This window comes from Pan paniscus, chromosome 12, assembly GCF_029289425.2.
Source record: "Pan paniscus chromosome 12, NHGRI_mPanPan1-v2.0_pri, whole genome shotgun sequence".
NCBI lineage: Eukaryota > Metazoa > Chordata > Mammalia > Primates > Hominidae > Pan > Pan paniscus.
The window spans coordinates 46,837,639-46,862,329 of record NC_073261.2 but is presented as its reverse complement, the minus strand read 5'-3'; the positions used below and the strand labels follow the sequence as shown (position 1 = coordinate 46,862,329).

Below are 24,691 nucleotides of genomic sequence, written 5' to 3'. Positions count from 1 at the left end.
CTTTCAAGGCTGTTAGGCTGGTATACCAGAGCATGTGATAGACATTGTTCATCTGTGACATTGACTTCCTTCAGAACCTTCTGGATTATAGTATAACTTTTGTATTACTACTTAAAATCTTTCCACTGGGCTCTTCTCAATGAACAATTTCTTGAAAGTATTTTTAATCCTGCACAAATTCTATACAAATCTTAGGCTCTCCTCTCATGCTATTGGTTTCATCACTTTCCAGCCCTCCTCAGAAAGCCTCTCCTGTCTGTCCTTTCACTAGATTTTGGGCCTACATTTCCAAATGTAAGAGCTATTCTAGCTCTTAACAATTGTTTATATCACTACCATTCTATTGAAATTGCATGTCCAAAGTTGTCCACAATATTTTAGTTCCTAAATCTAATTAACCTTTTATCTGTTTTCTTCTCTACTTTATCTCTACAGCATGGAACCAGGCTGACAGTTTTCTCATTCCCCATTCTCTCCTTTATCGACTTCCATGGCACTTTCGGCTCTCTTTGCATTGCTCCTACTGCTTCTACTCTATTATCTGCTGTGTCTCCTATTGTTCTCTTAAACATAATCATGTTTACTTGGTCCCTTTCATTCCCTTTTATTCTCTTTTTCTCAATGTGATTTCTGTCCAGTTATTTACTCATTATTTTCTCTATAAGAATGGTATGGTAACTGATATCAAATTTTTCCTTTGCTAATTTTTAGGCACTAAATATGTCCTGAAATTTCATTTTAATCCCAAGGGTCCAGAACCTGATTAGATGGTCTTAAAATGGGATTATAGTCAAAAGACTTGGGGATATCTAAATCATTTTCTATTTCAGCCATCCTTCCTCCCTGTGATTTCATGGAGGAAAGGTATATTTACACAAGAATAATGGCAAGTGAGAAACAAGGCATCACTCAATTATTATGATCTAGGCTTGTACCCTCAGATAATGTAGGGCTTTCTGGTAAACAGGGCTTGGAGTTGATGTCCAAAAATGACTAAAACTTAACATTAATCAGTACCTTCTTTAAACAATTTGTTCTTTTCATTACAAAGAGAAAGAATCAGATAACTGTATCTACCCCAAGGAGGCAGACCCTGGCTCATTTTGCTTATTCTATTGCATGAATGAAAAGAAATCCCAGAGAATTTGAGGAAGAAAGGAAAACAGAGTGAGGCATGTCTATGTTTATGAACATCTGATGTAGTATAACCCAATTTCTCAATAACTAGGCAAAATCATTTTTCTGGAATCTGATTTAATCAGACTAGTATTCCCCTTACCCAGAGTGGGAATATGTGGAGAGTGGACAAGGGCAAAAGGTAAGACCTCCTGCTTCTAGGTCCTACTTCTCTTGGCAGGGAATACTCATGGCCCCTCGTCTCATTGTCACTGTAATTTTCAGTTTATGCATTGATCTCCACTCTGTACTCTGCTGTTTGCTTGCTTAATATTCTAGGACTGAAGCCCAGCTCATTCATCTGGTGGCCTAGTTCTTGCCAATTTCATCAATAAAATATTCTGAATCTTACCTTCAGTATTTCCATCCACTCTGTGGAGTCATGCCTTGATATTCCCAGATTTCAATATTGCTCAAGCTGACCATACATAGTATATATACTACCTGCAATTTCTTGCTCTTTTAACCTTTCTGTAGAATCAGAATATAAGCTTGCATAAAAATGTCAGTTCGGCATATTCTTTGGCCCTGTGCCTTCAAATACCTGTCTGTCTTTGCTGTGGATAATTCCATTTCTGAGGTGGGTTTTCAATTTGCCCTGGGGAGTGGGTCTCTGCTTCACCTCTGTAGCCATCTGTCATTGGATGCTGCACATCCAATCCTGTGTTTTTTATGATAAACTCAACATGAGTCAGTACTGCTCTGAAGACTCCCAGAAAAGGGTTTCCACTTTAAACTGCATCAATATGCTATATATGTAGTATTTTGAGATTTGGATTATTTCCCTCTCACTCCCAGTAATTTCTTCTTACAACATGACCGTCCATCTTTTAGACCATTAAATAATGAAGAATCTATTGTTTCAAGAAAGAGTTATTACAACCGAATACAGGAGGCAAAAAGAACACAATGAATGGTTATTGAAATGTGTGAGACGCAAAGACTTAGACTTCTCACACTTAGGCCTTAGGCTTTAAAGTTCACTAGAAATAATTCATTTTGAAGAACTATTTATTCAAAGGCTTTTATTTTTCTATTGATCTTGAGAAATGTTATGATCCCTTAGAGGAGACAAGGATGCCGGAAGATCCAGGCATTTTAGAAAATCTTGTAAGAGCAGAAGTTTTGGACATACTTCCCAGCAGAATCCAGGAGAATATAATTGCTATTTCCCCATACCCCATTGTGATATGAGGATATTAGTAGTAGAAGTGGTTATATGCATTGTCATGGCACATACAGTTTCTGTGAAACTGTAATTATTATATCAGAGAGAGCTTCCCATCAAAGCACAGTAATGGATGAAAACCCTGCAAAATTATAGAGGAAGAAGAAAAAAATTTGAAAATAATCTGGGGTTCACTAGTTGATCTTTCAATAACATTTGTTGTCTGCCTACTCTGTACAGGTCTGAACTTCGCTTCTTGTAAGTTCATTGTTTTACACTTTTATTCCTCTAAGTATCCATTTTATTTATACTTCAACTTGCATATGACTTTGAAGCCCATCACAAAATGACTAAAAAAGGGGGCTCAATGTGGCAGTCTGGGCAGTAGATGAATCACTCTGTCATCTGCTACTCCAGGACTCATATGCAGCTTAAATCTTTAGTTGTTAGAAATCTTAGGTAATTTGAAGAGTATCTACCATCTTTGTTGAGAACACAGCTTCAAACACTAAGAAGATTTAGATTTAAATAGCCAAAGTTAACAGAATTCAAGAAACAGAAATGGAAACTATTTTAGCTATGTTAAGCATAAAGGGATTTACTACTGGGAATTGGGCCTTTAAACAATCCCTGGAAGATTTGAAGGGCTTGGCTCTAGACAGGGTCCAGAGGAAAGCTTCTCAGAAGAGTAACTCTGAACTGTGTCTCCAGAAGAGTTGTAACCTCCTTTCCATCAGAAAGATGTGAAATCTGGACCTATTACTAGAACTGTTGAGTTCAGGATCACATCACTGTAGAAGAGAAAGAGAGATTTGGGAAGCTGCTGCTGCCACCACACCATTGCCTCACCAAACTCACAGAGCTAGTACCTAGATACGACCATGCTTTTAAGCAGCAACAGAAATATGTGTAAGAAGATGGCCCTGTTCCTATTTAGGTTTTAAAAATCTGATTCAAGTACCTCTATATGATGAAATAATTTTGCACTTAGGACCCTGATTGTAAGGACATCTGGGAACTGTAGATTTCGGATGTCTAGACCCTACAGTACAGATGGATCACCAGAAAGAGGCAAAAATGCGTTATCTAGCTCCACATATACTTGTCATCATAATCGATATGCATTTAACAATTAGAGTAGTTATTATTTTGAGACAATCAAAATCATGTAGTAATATTTTGTGCTTAAATAGTATCTGTTAATTGATATTGTATGTACCTATAATGTTTAATATTATGTATTTTAATATTCATACTATTTATATTTTTAGTAAATCTACATATTTTTAATGTGGCCTATTAGAATAACCATATTTAACTCTAATTTTAGAATTTGTAATTAAGCTATAAATTTACAAATGGAATTTTGTTTAATATTACTAAATGTATTTAGAGTGTTGGATCACCTAAAAGAATTTTGCATTCACTGTATTCATAAAGTTATTTATTGCATTTATAAGAATTATATAATAATACGGTAGATTTTCTATCTAATCAGACAATGAAATTTATGGAGAAAATCAAACATATAGAATGTATAATTATGTTTTGAAATGTGAAAGTAATTAAACTGTTTTAAATAGGACAAAACATTGTTCATATTATGTACAAGCTGACTGCAATACTTGAAAATATAATAAGATTTATAATCTAAGTTTAAAAGATTAAGAAAGCACAAGGGATTTAAATTTGAACTTTCATAATTTGCATGCTAAATCTTAAAAAATGAAATAAAAGCCCAAACATATAAAGAAGTATTAATACACATTTTTTACAAACTCTTCCAAAAATTAAAGAAGAAAACAATTCTCAACTAATCCTTTGAGACCGTTATTGCCTCAATATCAGAAGCAAAGGTACACAGTAAAAGAAAACTATAGACCAACATAGATGCAAAAATCCTCACCAAAATACTGGAAAAATGAGTCTAGTAACATATAAAAAAGATTATCCATCATCAACCAGTGGGATTATTCCCAGAAATGCAAAGTTGGCTTAATATCTGAAATCAATCAATGTAACCCACCATATCAATAGTTAAAAAGCAGAAATCACAACATCATTACAATAAAAGCAGAAAAAACCACTTAATCAAATCAAATGCTCTGTCATTATAAGAACCATCAACAAACTATGATTGGGAAAAACTTTTTAAACTTCACAAGGGGCATAGACAAAAACTCCAGGGTTAAGCCTCTAAAATGAGGAACAAGACAAGGATAACTGCTCTTTCCATTGTTATTTAACATCATACTGGAAATTCTAACCAAGACAAAGAGGCAAAAGTAAGAAAGTAAGTAGAAAGAAAAACAGGAAGGAAGGGGAGGGGAGGGGAGAGAAGGGAAGGGAAAAAGGAAGGAAGAAAATGCCTCCAGATTGAAAAGGAGACAGTGAAATTATCTCTATTTGCTAGTGACATAATCTGGTATATAAAAATATTGGCCGACTGTGCCTGTAATCCCAGCACTTTGGGAGGCTGAGGCGGGTGGATCACAAGGTCAGATGTTCGAGACCAGCCTGGCCAATATGGTGAAACCCCATCTCTACTAAAAATACAAAAATTAGCCAGGTGTGGTGGCACATGCCTGTAGTCCCAGCTACTCGGGAGGCTGAGGCAGAAGAATCGCTTGAACCCGGGAGGCGGAGGTTGCAGTGAGCCGAGACCGCAACACTGCACTCCAGCCTGGGCAACAGAGCAAGACTCCATCTCAAAAAACAAAAATCATAAAAATCCTGGAATTGGGTTTTGATTTCCTCCAGTATGTCAATGATCTTCATTTCTATCTATATTTGAATTCTGCTTCTGTTACTTCAGCAATCTCAGTCTGGTTAAGAATCGTTGCTAACGAAATAATATGGTTGTTTGGAGGTAAGAAGACACTCTGGCTTTTGAGTTGCCAGAGTCCTTGCTCTGATTCTTTCTCATCTTTATGAGCTGATATTCCTTGTTCCTTCAGTCTTTGAACTTGCTGCTTATGTATCCTGATCCTGAAATAAAAGTTAAAACAATTAAAATAATAAGAAATTCACCAAAAAGTATTAAAATAATAAACAAGGTAACAATATTTCAGGATGAAAAATCAATATAGAGAAAACAATTGTATTTCTATATATTAACAATGAACAATCTAAACTAAAAATGAAATTAAGAAAAAAATTGATTTATAATATAATTAAAAAGAAAGAATTTGGGAATTAATTTAACAAGACAAGTGCAATATTTGAATTCTGAATGCTACAATACGTTATTGAAATAAATTAAAGAAGACATAAACAAATGTTAAGATATCTCATGTTCATGGAACAGATAACATCCCAAACTTATCTGCAGATTCAAATCAAATCCTTTAAAAATTCCCAGCTGCCCTATTTTTTTTTTCAGAAATTGACGAACCAATCCTAAAATTTATGTGGAAATGCAGGGGATCTAGAATAGCAAAATCAGTCTTGAAAAAGGAAACATGAATTTGGAAGACTCACGTTTCTGGATTTAAAAACATACTGCAAGCTACAGTAATCAAGACAGTGTAGTACTGGTATAAAAATAGACATATAGATCTATGGATTACAGTAGAGACTCGGGAAGTAAAACTGCACATTAGTGACCAATTGATTTTCCATGAAAGTGTCGAGAAAATTCAATACAAAAGATTTTTTCAACAAATGTTACTAGAAACAATGCATATCCACATGCCAAAGAAAGAATTTGTACTCTTTGTTTGCACTGTACAAAAATTAAGTCAAAATGGATTATAGATATATATGGAATAGCTAAAATTATAAAGTTATTAGACAAAAACATTCGTATAAATCTTTGTGACCTTGGATTGAGCAATAATGTCTTAGAGACAACATTAAAAGCACAAGTGACAAGACCAAAAAAAAAACCAGAATTTTTTTCAAAATTAAAAACTTTTGGCAGGGCGTGGTGGCTCACGTCTGTAATTCCAGCACTTTGGGAGGCCAAGGCGGGCGGATCACGAGGTCAGGAAATCGAGACCATCCTGGCTAACACGGTTCTCTACTAAAAATACAAAAAAAATTAGCTGGGCGTGGTTGCAGGCGCCTGTAGTACCAGCTACTTGGGAGGCTGAGGCAGGAGAATGGCGTGAACCAGGGAGGCGGAGCTTGCAGTGAGCCGAGATTGCGCCACTGCACTCCAACCTGGGCGACAGAGCAAAACTCCGTCTCGAAACAAAACAAAACAAAAAACAAACAAACAAAAAAACAACAACTTTTGCGCTGCAAATGACACCATAAAAGGAAAAGACAACCCACAGAATGGAATAAAGTATTTTACAAATTTTGTATCTGATACAGAATTATATACAGAATATATAAAAACATTTACACCTCAATAATATAAATTTGAATAATGTAATTTTTAAATGGACAGAAGATCTGAATAAATATATTTTTAAAGAAGATATACAAATGGCAAATAAGCACACATGAAAAGATGCTTATCATCATCCATTAGGTAAATGCAAATGAAAACCAAAAGGAGATACCAAATCACACCTATTAGGATGGCTATAATCAAAAATAAAAATAATAACATGCTGGCAAGGATGCGCATAAATTGAAATCCTCATACATTGCTGATGGGAATGTAAAATGATGCAGTCACTTTGGAAAACAGTTTGTCATCTCCTTAAAATAATAAGCAGAGTTACCACGTGACCAGGCAATTCCACTCTTAGGTGTATACTCAAGAGGAATTATAACACATTCGATACACAGGTGTTCATAGCAGCATTATTCATAATTAATTGCCTAAAGTGGAAATAACATATCTATTAATTGATAAATGGATTAAAAATGTGGTATATCCAGAAAAAGTAATATTATTTAGTAATTTTTTAAAAAATGAAGTACCGATACATGATACAGTATCATGGATACTGTGGATCAACCTTGAAAATATTCGAAGTGAAAGAGGGCAGTTACAAAAGACTACATATATTATTATTCCATTTATATGACATGTCCAAAATTGGCAACTATATAGAGATAGAAACTAGACTAGTGGTTTACTATGGCTAAGAAGGGGAGGGACGATTAATGGTTTGAGGTAGGAGGGAATAAGAAGAATGACAAATGACTGCTAATGGGTACAGAATGTCTTTTGGGGTAATGAAAATGTTCTAAAAATAGATAGTGGTGACAGTTGCTCAACTATGAACATATTAAAAATTATTGAATTGTATACTTTAAATGGGAAAAATGATTCTAAACAAATAATATTCTAAAAAGTATTTTCTGTTATCCAAAGTTTGAGGCTACCAAAAAAATTTAGCAATTGTTTCTGTTTATAAGCTTTAGAATTTTTTTCTTTTTAGACTTGTCATATTTTTCTTAATATGAATATTCTAACTTTTTAAATTAGTTTTTGTCAGTGTAAAAGAGTCTGAAAATATTCTACATGCAATTAAAATGTAGTTTGTATCTTAAACACAATGGATCTTCAGAGAATAGATACTTTACAAGTGTAATTATTTTCCTCAAAATTGTAAAGTTGAAAACTGGAAAGTATAAACTCAATACAGACAAAATACTTTCAATGGTGTTCTTTGACAAATTTTTCACTCACTGGCATATAACTATGTTCTACTTCTATTTTTGAATGAGCCAATATTATTTTTTTTGCAGAATATCTTCCATTTTGGGGGATTTATTAATTTATTCATATTTACCTTTGCATCTGTTGATATTAACTCCATTCTCATTCCTAATTTTGAATACTTTTTTGTTTTCTCTTTTTCGTTTAGCCCTACCACCTGTGTACATATATATAATTTTATATATGTATTTATTTATCTATAACTACCCTTTGAACTATACATAGAAGGAGATATAATTATATTAAAATGGTTCAAGTTCTACATGACTTTAAAATAAAAAAAATTAAACTTTACTGGAGTTTAACAGCAACAAAGGAAGAAATAAGTAAAACTGTAGGAGCTGCTGAACTTCAGAAAATGGTTTGTTACTTTGAGAAATATTTGTTCCTAAAAAATTCCCCTAGGCCAGATATAGAAAACTGATGGCTTTGGGACCTAACACAGCATACAGATACTTTTTTGTTGTTGCTTTTTGGCCTGCCTAGTGTAGGCCTACACAGTGTTCGAAATTTGAATTAGTTGTCAACATTTTAAAATAAGGAGTTTTCTCATACAAATCTGGATCCAACGTGTACCATAATTGGAAGCTCCGGCAATGCCATCCCACAGTCCCACATGGAAGGGGCCTGCAGGAGCTAAGGAGCAGCAGGTTCTTTACATGGAGCCCGTACTCTCCCTTTCAGCCCAGCTCACAACGTCTCTCTGTTTCCCCAACACGGCCCTGGGTGTCAGTTGCTGGTTGCCATCTATCATCTTACACATTTCTGCCTTATTGATTCAATTACTTCTAGGCTTTAGATTTTGTATTCTCAACTCTTGGCTATTCATACTGTATTAGTTGTCAATGACATTGACCCATCTCGTTCTTAGTGTTTGTTCCTGCTGCTGTCATCTTCTGCATCTCCTGTCATCTAAAGCAACCAAATACCTATTATTTCTCTATCCCTTCCAGTTCTCTGCTCTGTACAGCGTAATGTTACATCAGATAATGTTAACCATTTCTCAATGTCTTGTTAACTCACTCCCTTTAGTGTCCTACAGTTAACCTAGCACACCCATGTCCACTAATTCTTCTCTTACTGAAGTGAAGTTAGGGTATCTTCCACTAGAACACCCCACACTAAATAATGGTACTCAGGTAGTCCAAACAGTACTTAAACTGCATATCGTCGCTATCTCTTGTCTTAGAAAATTACTACTCTCCTTTTGTTTCATCTAAGCAATGTCTCTTTTAGGAATTATGTTCATATCTGCATTTGTATATCATGCAATTATTAACTTTATATATAAATTTCAAGGTGCATTTGAATACACGTAACAGAAAACCCGCTTCAAATTTCTTTGAAGAATAAAGAACTGTATTGGCTTATATAAAAGTACAGGGCAGGGCACATTGATTCAGTGGCCACAGTTCTATTTTTGTTGTTTTTTAGTTTCCTTAGACACATGAATGAACACAGTCATGCTGTCAGGAAGAGGAAAAGGAAGACTGATAAATAGTAAGTATTCAGCAATATTCACCACAATCAAATGGTTCAGCCACCACATGTACACGTACATCTTTCCTCCTATATGTAGATACCACATCCTCTTGGACAAGAATATCAGGTATCTCATGACCTGAAATAGAAATGAGATCCTTGGTTAGCCAAATTGGCAGTACTTAGTTCCACTGGTAGGATGGATCTCTGCCTATTTTCTTTCATGACCGCATTGAAAATGGACATGGAAGAGTGTGTCCTTTCTAGAGATGGTGTGACGTTTGTAGTCCAGTCCCAGTAGGTGCAAATCTGAGGGACTGGAGATGTCCTGTGTTTGAGCAATTAAAGACTGTTTTGAGCCAGGCCTGGAATATCTTTGGCAGTACAGCTCCCTTAAAAAGTTAGTAGGCTTTGATCTTTTGCATGCAAAAAATTAGCAAGTATGGTCTCCACAGTAGTTTATCTGGTCAAAGTCTGATTCTGATCATGTCATTTTCTTCGCAACAAGCTTCTGTTTGCTGTCCATTCCTTTGGACCTTGATTGGCACCTTTATCTTAACCGCTGCCTCGGAGCAATTAAAAAAAATCCCTTAGGTACAAGGACACCATAACTTTCATAATTACCCCCAGATTAAATTCTGTCTGCATATTCTGAATGGCACGGCTAACTACTTCATCGGTTGGGAATGTTTAGCAGAATTTGCTTGAGAGAGGTCTGAAGAGTAGGCTCACGTTGTATACTAATCTTGTCAACCTTCCAGGTCTCCTATTATCCTGAATTGTTAACAAAAACTTCACCTTGGGGATAAGACTTGGCATTCCTTTCCCTATCAAACTCCACATTAGTGTATTTGAAATAATTTGCTTTTCCGAGCAGAGGCAGAAAAGAATGATATTTTCTTCCATTCCTTCTCTTATTTGCAGAACGTTCAATTTAAGCTAATCCAGTGTCTATACTGTAGACCTCAGTGAAGGCTGGAAGACTAATCCAACACAATCTGACATCCTGATTCTTTCCAATCACCTTTATGTTCCACCCTCTGTGAGTACATAATCATTTCCTAAGGCAGAAGAAGTGTTGTTATAAATTACTTTTTTATAACTGCATAACAAAGACCATCAACTTCCTAGTTTAAGAGGAAGGTATCCTTTTCACTGACCTCTTTTACCTTGGTTCAGCACCATACACTTGCCATCATGTTTTGTACCCACTCAGAGCACCATAGCTGCAAGTAACAGAAAACCAGGTCAGAGTATCTTAAACAATAAGAAAAAAAACTGAATCTCATAAACTGAAGTCAGAGCTAGGGTGGGCTTCACAAAGCTACCATGATATCCTTCCTAGACTGATGCAATTCCCTGATACCTTGTCTCTGTACATCTGAATGTGTCCCCTACGTCACTTCTCCATATAGCAGTCACAGCGATCTGTTGAAAATTAAAATTAGATTATGTTCTTCCCTGATCAAAACACTCTACTGACTTCTCATCGCAATTATAATAAAATCCTTAATCCTTCCCATAGCCACAGACACTATTAGGACCCCTTTAGAGCTCCCCTCTAGATTTCTTACGCCACCTATGTAATAGGACCCCTCTAAAGCTCTCTAGTCCTATCTGCTGATGCTCGTCTCTCACTCACTCCACACTGGCTATAGTATCCCATTTTGATGTTTCTTCATTGTGACAAGCTTGTTCCTTTCTTAGGACCTTGACATTTGCTACTGCATAGGCCCAGAATGCTCCTACATGGAGCCTTGCAGGCACCACTTACTGTATTATCAGAGTTCTCCAGAGAAACAGAACCAATATGATTTGTGTGTATATATAGAAAAAGATTTATTGTAAGTAATTGACTCGTGATTATGGAGGCTGGCAAATCTAAAATCTGCAATATTGGCCAGCAGCCTGGAGACCCAGGACAGCCGACGGTACAGACAAATTTTGAATGCCATCTGTTGGAGATTTCCCTTTTTGTTCTATTCAGGCTTTCAGCTGATTGGATGAGGACCACCCACATTATGGAGGCCATTCTTGTTTACTCAAAAGTCATGGATTTAAATGTCAATCTCATCCAAAAATATCTTTCATGTTGACACATAAAATTCACCATCACACTCACATACTCTTTCAGATCTGTGCTCATTCATGACCTTTCAAAAAGAAATTCCTCAAAGCCCCTATTGAAAAATTCCACTAATTTCTGTGTCTTCTATACCTTTATCATATTTTACTTCACTTCATAGCTTTTTTCAACATCTAAACTTATATTACATATTTATTTGTTATATACCTGTTACCTACCTCCATTTCTAGAATACAGGCATTATTCTTGTTTACCACCATTTCTATAGGATACAAACAGTAATTATATAGTAGATGCTTAATAAACTTGAGTCAAACTTTTATATTCACCTGGGAATCAAATGCAGTCCTTCTTATCCAGGAGATGGCTCAGAATAATTGAAATTACACAGAATAATTGAAATACACACAGAAAATTGAAAGATTTTTCTAAATCATATTGGCTACAGTGTATATTTGTCTACTTTCTCTCACCCCACCCTTCTCTGCTCTGAAATACTGAGAATAGGGGTCTACGAAATGCATTCCTTAGCCTTTCCTGACAGCAGACCTCTACTCACATCATTCCAAGAGAAGACACTAGTGGAGGGATGAGATTGTCTCACGGGAGAAGCTATTGTTCTTTTCTCTTGCTCTTCTTCTGGCAGCATTTTTGAGTGACTACATCCTTTCCACCCAACAGCAATCCACCTTCAGCTTCAATGGTCCCTCTTGCATGGTTCTAGGACAAGCTGCAGGCCTTCTTCGTCATGGTTTCAGCACTGTCTAAACTAGCTACCCTAGCAGGGAAGCACTGAGTGTTCTTCTGGGCTCTGATTACACCGTTTTGTCACTTTTGTTTTCCAAGAATTTGATGAAGTAGCCACTGTCAGCAATTACTAATCTGTGGTGTACTTTTTATTTTACTTCTCTCAGACTCAATACAATGTAACAAGGCTCCTGAATTAGACCTCTAAATTACAGTCTATTGTTTTAAAACAATAAGGTACTCTCTTTTGTTTTTGTTTTTGTCTTGTTAATTCAGTGATGTGATTCTTGGGTTAGGTAGCTTGTACAGTTTGAATATAATGATGACCTTATTACCCGTGGAAAATGGGTTACTGCTAATCCATGACATGCCATGACATCACATTTACCAAATTATCTGTTGTGGCTTTATTCAAAATTTATTTTTCTGTTTATTTATTTATTTGTTAGATATGGAGTCTTGCCCTATCACTCAGTCTAGCTGGTCTTAAACTCCTGGCCTCTTGGCTGGTCTTAAACTTCTGGCCCACCTCTGCCTCCTGAGTAGCTGGGTCTACAGGAGTGAGCCACTGCATTCAGCTTATCTGTTGTTGCTTTAGATGAAAGGCCTTCCTAAGGCAAGGCTCTGTAAAATGAAGTGGTCAATGCATTCAACTGCCGTAATGGTGATGATGACTACTAAAGACTGTGGGGAAAGATTTTTTTCTCTAATACTGCACTAGATTGCCTATAGAAACAAAATTACAAGCCCAATGCTTTAAAATCTTAGTTCAAGGCAGGTCAGGGAACCAGGGAAATTTCACTGTGGTCTTAAAATATTTGCTCATTTATTGTAGTTTCAGGGAAGATCACAAATCCCATCCCAAATCTAAAAGTGAAAATTCCAGAATTACAACGTAAGTTGAATTTACTGCCTCATCATGTATCTTATGTGAAACTAAAAGCGCATGATCTTGTGTACATTTTAGAGCATTAATTGGGAAAGAATGGGACTCTGGGGTTTGAAATAGGGATATTTGGGTAGATGGAGGTGAATCCGATGACCCTGAACCCTCAAATCTCATTGAACTTTCTATTGCTAGCAGAAATAGTCTCCCATATTCAAGGATATTAGTCTTTTTTTTTTTTTTTTAGTTCAAGGCCCTGCGATTACCTCCCCTAAGGAAGTTACTTTCAAGTGGATGCCTGTTCATAAGACCTATCCCCACCATGCTTCACTGCCTTCAAAACTACAGTTTGAGTCTGATTTTAGCAAACACCTGGGGAACAAGTATACAATCTTACCCAGGGAAATGTGACTTAAATACAAAAAGTTATTGTAAGAGTATTATTAGTTTTACTCATTTTAGCTAAAATTTGGAGAATGTGTGTGGGAAAGATTCTAAAGATTTTGGAAGAAAGAAAGATTTACAGAGATTCTATTTGCCATGTGCTATCTTGAGTAGCTAGGAATGGCTCAACTGTGGACACAACATCAGACTTTAATGTGGCTTATATTTAATAATGTTGAGAATGTACAACTTCTTGGCATAAAAGTGAAGAAAAATTCTACAGCTTTGGGATACAAAAATAACAGACTGCATTTGTGATTTGCGACTTGGTCATTCCCTGTCACACATAACACTCCCTTCATTCAGATATTGAGAAATGCATTAGTGAGAGAAGTACTAGAATCCTCAAAACTGTGATTGAGGTGGTGAATATTAATACAGATGGAAGAAGGTGGCTTATGAACTGATAATCATTGAAGCTGAGTGCTGGGGTAATAGTGGAATAATTATGCTATTTCTATTCTTTTATATAATTTTATAATTATCCATAGGAAAATTAAAGGGGATGAGTTTTGTGGTGGCTGTCTTTTGTTGGCTCGGGATGATATTGGAAAACACCAACTTTGAAACAGACTCCCTAGCTTTAGTGGAAATCATGAAATTCCTAAATAACAGAAGCTTAGTGAAAATGCTTAACTACCACAGAAAATGTGTACATGATGACCTGGTCTGTTGATGTCATCTAGATTGCAATTTCCTAGACTCTTTAGGGCTTGATCAATGGGCTCATGTGTAAAGTGGCCACAGAAGCAAGTATAGAGATTCTGCAAGGGCTCAACAATATAGACCTTTTCTTACCAAAGCGATTTGACTACCATCCTTGCTGTGTGCAGGCACAGGTTTAACAGCAGAGGTCCAGCTCATATCCCAATATGGCACTATTCCTTGGGGAGACCAGGCAACCACCTGGTATCAGAGTGATTGCTCTGCCATTTATTTTGGGTATTTCATCTGCTTTTTATGCTTCCAATGCCTCTTCTAGCACCAACATTTTTTTTATTATGAAAATAAGCCCTCACAAAGAACAGGGCTCATAGTTGCAGGCACAAGGGAAAATGGTTGTTAATTTCTCTTCTTATTTACTGTATTAGGGTAAAACAATATCATATATGATGTCTAATAAGAACTGATACTACGTGGTGTATGGAAACACTTGAAATGTAGATTATTGTCCCTTAGCTGGTGCCAGAAGCCACCATCAGAAGGCCTTTGGCATGTCATATTCACCATCAAGACGTTCTGTACTACATTGCTTCTGACCAAAGAACTTATTACAAAGCAAAAGAAGTGCAGCAATGGTGTCACACAATTCACTGATCTTACTACATACTTATTGGCTTAGAAGCAGCTGCCTTAACAGAAACATAAAATGCCCTACTGACATGTTAGATACTGTGCCAGCTGAGAGACAATAATTTACAAATGTAGGATGTTTCCATACACTATGTAGTATCAGCATTTACTAGACATCATATATGATATTGTTTTACCCTAATACATTAAAGAAAGAGAAGTGAACAGCTATTTCCCCCCAATGCCCACAACTGTAGGCTGTGTTTGTTGTGAGGGCTTATTTTCATAATAAAAAGTGTTTCAAATGTTGGATATAATTCTTTCATTGAAATGGAAGTTGATCCGCTACCTGGCCATTTTGGGTCCTTATTCTACTGAACCAACAGAAAAATAAGGAATTACCATGATTTTTCAGTGACTGATCCTGATTACCAAGGAGAAGTTGAGTTGCTGCTCTATAGTGGAGAGTTATATCTGGAATGAAGGAGGTTTCCTGAAGTGCTCTAAAGTTCAATGGGAATGATTGTTAGAAGCTTAGACAACCCAAAGAGGCTACTCCACTAAGGACTCAGACCTTCAGCAATGAAGATTTGGCTCATTCCCATCAAGTGAGGACAATATTAACTGAGATTGTGGCTGGGGGCAAAGTATCATGGAATGGGTGGTAGATAAAGAAAGTTATTCTAATGTGAGTAGTAAAGCATACCACTATATATGTGAATATGTGAACTATTGTTTTTTTTCCTTTATCTCTTTTAATATAAGGAATAAAGATAGTGGTTAAATTTACAATGTAATCTTTTTTTGTTTGTTTGTTTGTTTTGTTTTGACGGAATCTTGCTCTGTCACCCAGGCTGGAGTGCAGTGGTGTGATCTCAGCTCACTGCAACCTCCGCCTCCCGGTTTCAAGCAATTCTTCTGCCTCAGCTTCCCTAGTAGCTGGGACTACAGGCACATGCTACCACACACGGTTAATTTTTGTATTTTTAGTAGAGACGGGCTTTCACCATATTGACCAGGCTGGTCTCACACTCCTGACCTCAGGTAATCTGCCTGCCTCGGCCTCCCAAAGTGCTGGGATTACATCCGTGAGCCACCGCACCTGACATACAATTTAATCTTTAATGACAGAGTATCTGGATGGACTTGTGACTTTGGATGAAAACTCATAGGTGGCATATAAGTCATAAGATTTTGCCTATTCCACTTTTGGGGACAATGTGAGGGTATCTTTCATTATATAAAGAGTAGATGCATCTTGATAAGGAGAAACATCATGTCATTGTCTTTTTAGTTGTATTAAAATTTAAGTACAGTGAAAAGGGTGTATATGGAGGCTGAGTTGCCAAAGAGTTGAAAGTGTTGATTATTTGACTACTTTGCCGCTTTTCCCACCATTCTTTAATTTTGTTCATAATTCTATGGTTGGGGAATCTGGATATTAAATTTTCTAGGCTCTGTTTACAGCTGGTTTCTTAAGTTATATCCATAGGAGACACTGGGAGAAGACAGGAAGGCAGGAAGAGAGGAGATGCTATTGTAGTGTGACATCTTTCTTTCTCTTTCTGGTAGCACCTCTGGATTTCGATGCACTCCTTCAAGGACCATGGTTTCTGCAATAGTACCCCCTCTCCATTGTTCCCGCTCTGACTCAGATGGGTCCTCCTTGATGGCACTCCCAGCAGCACAGCCTTAGCACTGGTAAGACATCTCTTCTCTTATGGTTCATACCCTTGTAGCAGTAGATGTTTCCTAAAGTTGCTAATCATTGGTTTTCTTCATTTTTTCTCCTTCACTCTCCCAACTTTTCTAACACCTGCATAATCAATTCCTTATATTAAATTCTACGTGTTTGAACTGTCTACAATTGTTTACCTTTTTCTACCTGGGCTTGGACTGATACAGTCATAAAACGACTGATTTATTTCCTTGCTCTACACTCACATGCAATTAAGATTGAAAGAAAAGTGGACATTTCTTCTATTAGCTCTCTTTAGAAGTTAGTTATTTTTTCAGAATCCATTAAAAACTTCTGTTTTTGTTCCATGCTCCCAAACTCCATAATATGTCAATTTCTATATCAAAATCTGTGACCATAGAATGAAATATGGCAATGAGCTAAGGCCTGAATTTCTCAACCAATGCCTGTGGAAGTCCAGTTAGACAAGGTCGGCTCCTGGAGCCAGAGGTGAGATTAACCTCAGGCTAAAGCATGTGGGCTGCATTATGGAAAGGTGTACAGTTGTTAGAGTGGGAATAGATGGGAATAGACATTGGATAATCCATAAATAGTGTCTCTGTGCGCTCTCATTACATTATATTGCATTTATCTCGAGTTGTCAGTTTGTCTCATTAACTTATGAGATTGTTAATGGTACAAACTGTGTCTTTTATCTAAATAATCAACATTGAGAATTGTGGCTGTCACCCAATACGCAAGTGTCAAAATTGTCTTGAATGGAGGAATGAATCAATGTGCCAGAGCTTTTGAATAAGGTTGAGTTTAACAAGATTGGGTTTGAGCCTTTAGTAAGAATGTCATAATAATACACAATGTAAACAGGCACTGGAACAATAGTGTTTGTAGAATTGGAGATCTATTAGTTCAGTGGCATTTATATTTTTTAATCAGCCAAACACTTTTTCAAATGAAATACTACAGGAAAATAATGTGTGTGTGCATGTGTGCATTTGTATGTAAATAAGGACATTTCTATGTCTTTGAAATTACCTCTGTAGAGGTAGGTGGTTTAAAACTTTGTTTGATGGAATATATATTTTTTTCTAACTCCCTAAAGCTCTTTTGCAAAGTATATTGGTGCATGTGTTACAAGTTAAAAAAAAAAAAGGAATTTCTTCAACCACGTCCCAGCTGAGTTAAGTTGACTTATACAAAGGAATTGTTTCTCTTCCATCAGCAGGGAGGTATCAGAGTGCTGGGAAGAGCAGTATGGACCATGGAGTCAGATTGCATAGACTATAAACCCACCTGTACCACCTGCCAACTCTATGACATGGTACAATAATTATACTCAGAACCTCAAAATTAGAGGTACTCTTCACATCAACATCTTTAAGATGAGGAATTTGAAACACAGAGTGTTTTCATCTTAAAAATGTGTTGATATTGGTAATCTTTGGAAAAGTTAATGTGTAGAAACCTCTTAATATCACCAGTAAATATTCTGTAAGTAATATCTATCATTATTATACATCATCAAATCATATTTGGTAATTCAAAGTGGTAGAGGAAATACCTCTGTATTCTGGATATCAGGAGATTCTGTCCCAAATCGTTTTCACTATGGTATTCAGGACTGTTTGTGAAATATTTTGATTGCCAGGCACATGGTGGTTTTGTACTTCAAAGCATCTTGTGGTCACAGGAGTTATGTGACTAGTTTTGTCCTAATATACGAGTCACTCCAGGGCCAGACCAATTAATTTATTTCTTTCCCTGTATAATAGTCATGAATTAGATTCCAGATAGTGGCTATTCAGTTAGCTTGGGTCTCAGAAAGGGAATCTTGTATAAACAGAGCTATCGTATAACCCTCTGAAATCTGGGTGTTATTTCTTACCTCAGCATAACCTACTCCGTATGGTTAATTCAGCAATTGACTAGTTTCGTGATTATGGGAAAGAAAAACACATTGAGTCTCAGTTTTGCCATCTGAAAAATAAGGAGGCTGGATAGGAAAAAACTATCACGAAAGTCTCTTTGAGTTCTAAAATTATATATTCACTGATAAGAATAAAAGTGGCAGTGAGGATACTGTGGTTTGAATGTGTCCCTTAATGTTCATGTGTTGCAAACTTGATCCACAATGCAACAGTGTTGAGAAGTGGGAAGTTTTAGAGGTGTTTAGGTCATGAATGGATTAATGCCATTACTGAGGGTGTGATGAGTGGACTCATTATCAAGGAGTGGGTTCCTGATAAAAGGAGAATTCAGCCCCCTTCCTCTCCTGATCTCTCGGTTGCTGTCTCTTGCCCTTCTACCATAAGATAATGCAGCAAGAACGCTCTCACCATCTGTGACCCTTCGATCTTGGACTTCCCATCTTACAGAACCATGAGCCAAATAAATTTCTTTTCTTTATAAATAACCTAGTCTCAGACAGTTTGTTATAGAAGCAAAAAACAGACTAAGAAGAGGATCAGACATTTTTTAAATCAAGGAAGAACAGAAATAAGCTCATTAATAAGCTGTGAGTCAAAGAACAGCAGAGTAAGGTGAAAACTAAGGTCAGCTGTTTCCCAAAGCATGTTCCTTTGAATCTAGCCACGAGAGATATTTTGTGAGAGAGGCTTCCTTGTTCATATAAGTGTGGGAAATGCTACACATATTTCTCTTAAATGAACTTCATGCACATTATTGTTTTCTGTGTATTCGCTAAAGAAAAACCTTTAAATGCTTTCACCCAGCACATGCCAATACAATTTATTGTGGAAATCACTCTTCAAATAACTTCACAGTGATGAATGGGCTGAGCAGCTGTAATTTTTGTTTGTGCAGTATACTTACTTTCCCATGTCCTTCCTCAACATCTTTTCAGGAATTTCTCCTCTTCCTGCATAAGGTCACAGGAGTGAACATATGAACCAGAGTGTGCTATTCCTCTGGTCACAGTAATCTGTGACACAAATATGAACACAAGGCTCCAGCAAGTATAATCATAGCCCTTGCCATGATTAATATTTTTGATGATCCCCTGGACTAGCTTAGCCTCATATATACACACCTTAGACTTCTCAGGTATGTGAGCCAAAATTTCCTTTTTGCTCAAAACTTAAATTGGACTTCAGTCATTTGCTTTTGAAAGAATTAAGACTGAAACTATTCTTCCATAGAGCAGATATAGGAAAAACATGCTCCAGGGTGACAATTGAGAGTAAAATGATACAATTTCAAAATGTATTAAACAGACAGCAGCCCCGGCTTTCTCCTAAAGGGAAAGTGAATCTATTAGGGAACCTGAAGATGAGAGAGATACAATTACTATGAGAAGACATATTAAAGCTTATTCTTTCTTTTTAAAGAAAAAGATTAATTGGAAATAAAAGATGATAGAAACAGATTCAAATTGGTCAAAAGACACTGAGGAATAATATTATTTTACTGCTTGATTAATTGACTCATTGATATTAGAAGTATTAATTAAAGCAGGTATACAGCTCTATTTATGGACAACAGTGTGCTAAAACATGTCAAGTATTATTTCATAAAATTCTCACAAGAAAGTCATGAAGATAGATAAAAATTGCCTCCATTTTGCAGACTGGAAAACTGAGTGTCATAGACATTAAAAAACTTGTCCAATGTCACAAACTAGAATATGGTACATTCTACCTATATAAGGTTATGGTTGAAATGTTTCAACAAGCAAAAGATAAAACAATTACACACATGGATCCCAAAACACTCATTCTGTTTACTTGAAAACATATACATATATTCACCATTGCAGTATATATATATATAAACAATTACCTAGGGATACAAATGATAAATATGTTTGAAAAAATGAAAATTAGAGTTAGAAACTACTGGTACAAAACAAAAAACTTAAAACAAGTTATTTTAATTTTTTAATAGTAAAAGGAATACATAAAATGACAAAAGTGAAAGTTTCATTGGTTGTTTCTCAGACAAGAGAAGAAATCTGCAGCTAGATTTGTAGGAAAAAGCTGGACCATATGAGGAGAAATCCAGGGGTTCAATTGATACATAATAAATATAGTGACAGGGTCTGAAATATTTAGGAGGTCCTTAAAAGATGAAATTGCTATAGCAGCTTTATTCATAATTGCCAAAACTTGGAAGCAATCTAGATGACCTTCTGTAGGTGAGTGGATAAGTTGTGGTAAATAGAGACAACTGAATATTATTCAGTGCTAAAAACAGAGCTGTCAAGCCATGAAAATACATGGTGGAATCTTACATGCATATTACTAAGTGAAAGAAGCCAATCTGAAAAGGCTACATATTGCATGACCCCAACTCTATGACATTCTGGAGAAGGCAAAACTTGGAGACAGGAAAAATACCAATGGTTTCCAGGGGTTAGGAGCAAGAAAGAGAAGAATAGACAGAACACGGAGTATTTTTAGTGAGTAAAACTAGTATGATACCATAGTGGTGGATACATGTCGTTATACTTCTTTCAAAACCCCCAAAATGTACAAAACCAAGAGTGAACTCTGATGTAAACTATGGACTTTGGTGATGATGATGTGTCAATATAGGTTCATCAATTGTAACAAACATGCTACTGTGGTCCAGGGGTTGATCACAGGGAGTCGTGCCCTTGTGGGGGCCGGAGGTATATGAAAACTCTTTGTACTTCTCACTCAATTTTTCTGTGAACCTATAAATGCTCCAAAAAATAAAGTCTATTAAAGCAATGAAATTGCTCAGGAGGGCTTGATAGAGAAATTTCTGGAGCTGACAGACTGAATTAGGGTCCTAGTGTGTAGAGACCTGACATTTAAATGAATAAGCAATACAGATAATTTTACTTAAGATGTCAATATTGGCTTGGAGTATCCTAAAAATCTAGATGTCATTTGATTGCACATTAAATTGTATTATAATTACATACAGGATCTTCTGCATTTGAACACAATGCCATACCTTTAACAATGATCCTTTTGTTTGATATTTATGTTGGCATAAATTTTTAATATGAGTGAGGGAAAGAAGAAAATTGCTTGTTTTTCTGAGGGCTGTATATGTTTATGTCATTGAAATGAAGGACAACACTTAAATCAAGAAAATCAAAAACAATCAGATTCACAAGCAGACTCAAAACAAAAGAAATAAGGGTTTTAAAAAATCCCCTTAGTTTAGAATGGGGACAAACAACATGATAGCATTTTAGTATCTAATAATAGCCATTATTTATACAAGCATATTTAGACTGTTATCAGAGGGAAATAAATATGGCTGTAGTAACATTCAATTTGGATTTTCCATAGGGTAGACAGGGTTGAGGGTTCCTCTTTATTCAAAACATAAAAGAGTTAGTAAATTCCTTGGCAGCAGGGAACAAAAATCTCAGCTGCCATTTGCCTGCTGGTGACTGAAACCCATTGCCTGAGTAATTTCTTATCACTGTCTGATTGACAGACCACAGTTTGATGTATTTTGAAGAACTGAGGGAGACCAAGGGTCTGAGAAATCAAAGATGGCTTTTATGCTGGTTTTTTATTAACTCTAATTTAAAGCAATTGCATGAACTAAAAGCTTACAAATATTTTAGAAATGACTTTTAAATGTCTCTCGATAATATTCTACAGTTTTGAAAGTCATTACAAAACAACAAACAAGACAAATCTCATTTTGACTAGACAGCACTTGGTTTACATTATTTTTTCTTTTGTGGTCTACATTATTTAATTGCAATTAAAACAAAAATTATAAATGTAAGCCTAATTACAACAATACAAAAAACTATACATGAATCCTTGGAACTTAAAGAGATAAATTTGTCTGGTCACTCTTTGGCCTGTAGTTTTTAGTTTATTCCCTCAGGCCTGACCAGAGTATGAAAAAGATCACAATAATCATTTTTTTAAAAAGTCAATTCTTACGTGCATGCTCTACCTCATTTGACTAGGACAACTTTACTCTTTCCAGATTCTTGGACCATTCAAATTCATAGGTGTCTTCTGCCTCTGGAATGACACTGTATGCAGTATCCCTTTTTATTTAAGCACCTCGCTGGTGCTTACCACATCTTACCACATCAGGGACTTGTGATGCCTCTCTAAATCTTATTCATGCTTCAAAATTCAGCTGAAGGCCTACCTCCTTCCTACCTACTCCAGTCCATAGTATGCACTTTTCATTCTCCACTCTTTATACCTTTTGGCACAAATCATTTGGCGCTCGGCACTTCATGAAGCACATCGTGTGCCTTTAGCGTGTTTCTCCTGTTTCTATAGGCAGTCTAAGAAAAACGCTAGGTGGTAAGAGCACGCGGTGTCACTGTCCGTGGTCCTGAAACATGGTTGCGTGCTAAGATTCTTCTTAAGCCAATATCCGGTGACTCCTGCTCACTTTTTCCCAGGAATTTTTAAATTGGTAAAGTGGTGGGGACAAGAAAAAAGAAAGCCAAAAAGATACTGGGAGAGAAAGATAGAGGCATGGACAGAGGTATCCCTCTCTAGTCATTCCCTAGAGAGAATTAAAAATAGTAGGATTTTATGTAATTTTCAAACAATTGCAGACGCGAACTTGGAAGCAAAAGGGGGGAGGGAAAAATATCAATGGCATAGCCATTGATGAAGGAGAATTTAAAAAATGCATGCACTAAGTGACATAAAGCCATCCAAGTGTCGGCATGAACACACGCACTGATGCTAGTGGACTAGGATACCAAACAGGTAGCATGTTGTGAACTTAGCGTCGGTTGTGTCATACTAAACTTCCACAGATTTTCTTTTTGTTTCTCTCTCTTGATTTAAAACAAAACAAAATTGTCATTTGGCACTGTGGCAGAACAAAGATGACTGTAACTTATGTTTCTCATTTGATGTAGCTGTGTACCTTTTTCACTGTTAGCACCTCTGTAACAGTTACATTCCAGCAACATCGAGTCCCAGCTGCCGATGGCTGGCGGCGCAAACACTCCCTGCCCTAGCTATGTAAGTTCCCCAACTACAGTATAACCTCTCAGAGGACGAACATTTTTGGATATCTCAAAATGCCTAAGTACAGTGTCTGGTACAAACTAGGAGCTGAGTAATATCCACTGAATCAAGAAAAGAATCACAATGCCTTCCACGGAGAAAATATTCAACAAAGGCTTGTTAAATGAGCAAATATTCCAGTTGTTTTAACAATTCCATCCTCTTCTAGGTTCTTTTAAAGTCCAAATCTCCCTCCCTCTCCCCTCGGGACTCCACATCCCAACAAACCTCCCTTCCGCGGCAGTCACTACCTTTGCAGCACTCTGGCCCTGCCCTCCTCCTGCCACGTGTCGGACCCCTGCTGGGCTGGCCCTCCTTTCCTACTCTGCGACACCCCTATCCCCCCCGCCCCTATCCTGCCCGCTCCCGCACCCGGTCCCTCTCCCCGGGCCTCGCGACTCCGGCGATTCAGCTCCGGGTCCCCGCCCGCAGGGTAACGCGGTTGTCATGGACACGGCACCTGCGCCCTACGGCGGTGCCCCTTCGCCGCCGTCCCCTCCCCCCACCTGCGGCGCCGAGCCTGCCGCGCCTCCAGAGCTCCGCCCTACCCCGCCCCGCCCTTTCGGGCGCTCCGCAGGCCGCGCGCGCCCGCGGCCCCCCACCCAGCCACCCCTCGATGCCCGGTGCCTTTCCAGGCGCCACGGAGCCACGGGGACCGCGGGGGCGCGCGAGCGAGCAAGCGGCCGCGCATGCGCACTGGCTGCCTCCCCTAGCGGCGATCCGGGCCGCTGCCGCTCGCGCTTGGGCAGGACGCGGGGCGGGCGGGGGGAGGGGGGAGCGGCTTCGCTTCCAGCCCCGAGTGAGGCGGAGACCCAGGCGGGCGGGCAGAGCAGGCGGCACCGCACCTCGGCCAGAGGCGGCTGCAGCAGCTGCTGCCCTTGTCCCTGCCGCCGCCTCTCCAGTCCCTTCTGTGATTACCACTCCAGCTGCTGGGAACGGGCGAGAAAGAGGAGGAGGCGAGAAACTCCCACCGACCCACAGAGGTGAGTCCCGGGCAGAGCATCCTCCATCCTTGCCTGCCTCCCTCCCTTCCCACCTCCCTCCCATCCTCTCCATCCTCCCCCCTCCCCGCTCCCCAACCCTCCCTCC

General features: G+C 37.7%; 1 protein-coding gene and 1 long non-coding RNA gene across 5 annotated transcripts in view; one reads left to right on the top strand and one right to left on the bottom strand.

Moving 5' to 3' along the window:
• Window positions 1-3,821: 3,821 nt before the first annotated feature.
• The window catches only part of LOC117979195 (uncharacterized), a 45,851-nt gene continuing 24,981 nt past the window's right edge, over window positions 3,822-24,691 (bottom strand). The window contains exons 2-3 of the long non-coding RNA XR_004669938.2: window positions 9,527-9,588; window positions 3,822-5,332 (exon numbers count right to left, since the gene is read on the bottom strand). This is a non-coding gene — a long non-coding RNA (uncharacterized LOC117979195). The remainder of the gene's footprint in view (window positions 5,333-9,526; window positions 9,589-24,691) is intronic.
• CTNNA2 (catenin alpha 2) overlaps window positions 16,478-24,691 on the top strand; it is a 1,151,703-nt gene continuing 1,143,489 nt past the window's right edge. For 3 of the 4 annotated variants that reach the window (XM_003816600.4, XM_003816599.3, XM_008969646.4), the window contains exon 1: window positions 24,233-24,585. The gene's annotated coding sequence lies outside the window, so the exon portion shown is untranslated. Of the gene's footprint in view, window positions 16,607-24,232; window positions 24,586-24,691 lie in introns of those variants that run through there. The other variant, XM_014343874.4, reaches the window with a different exon arrangement.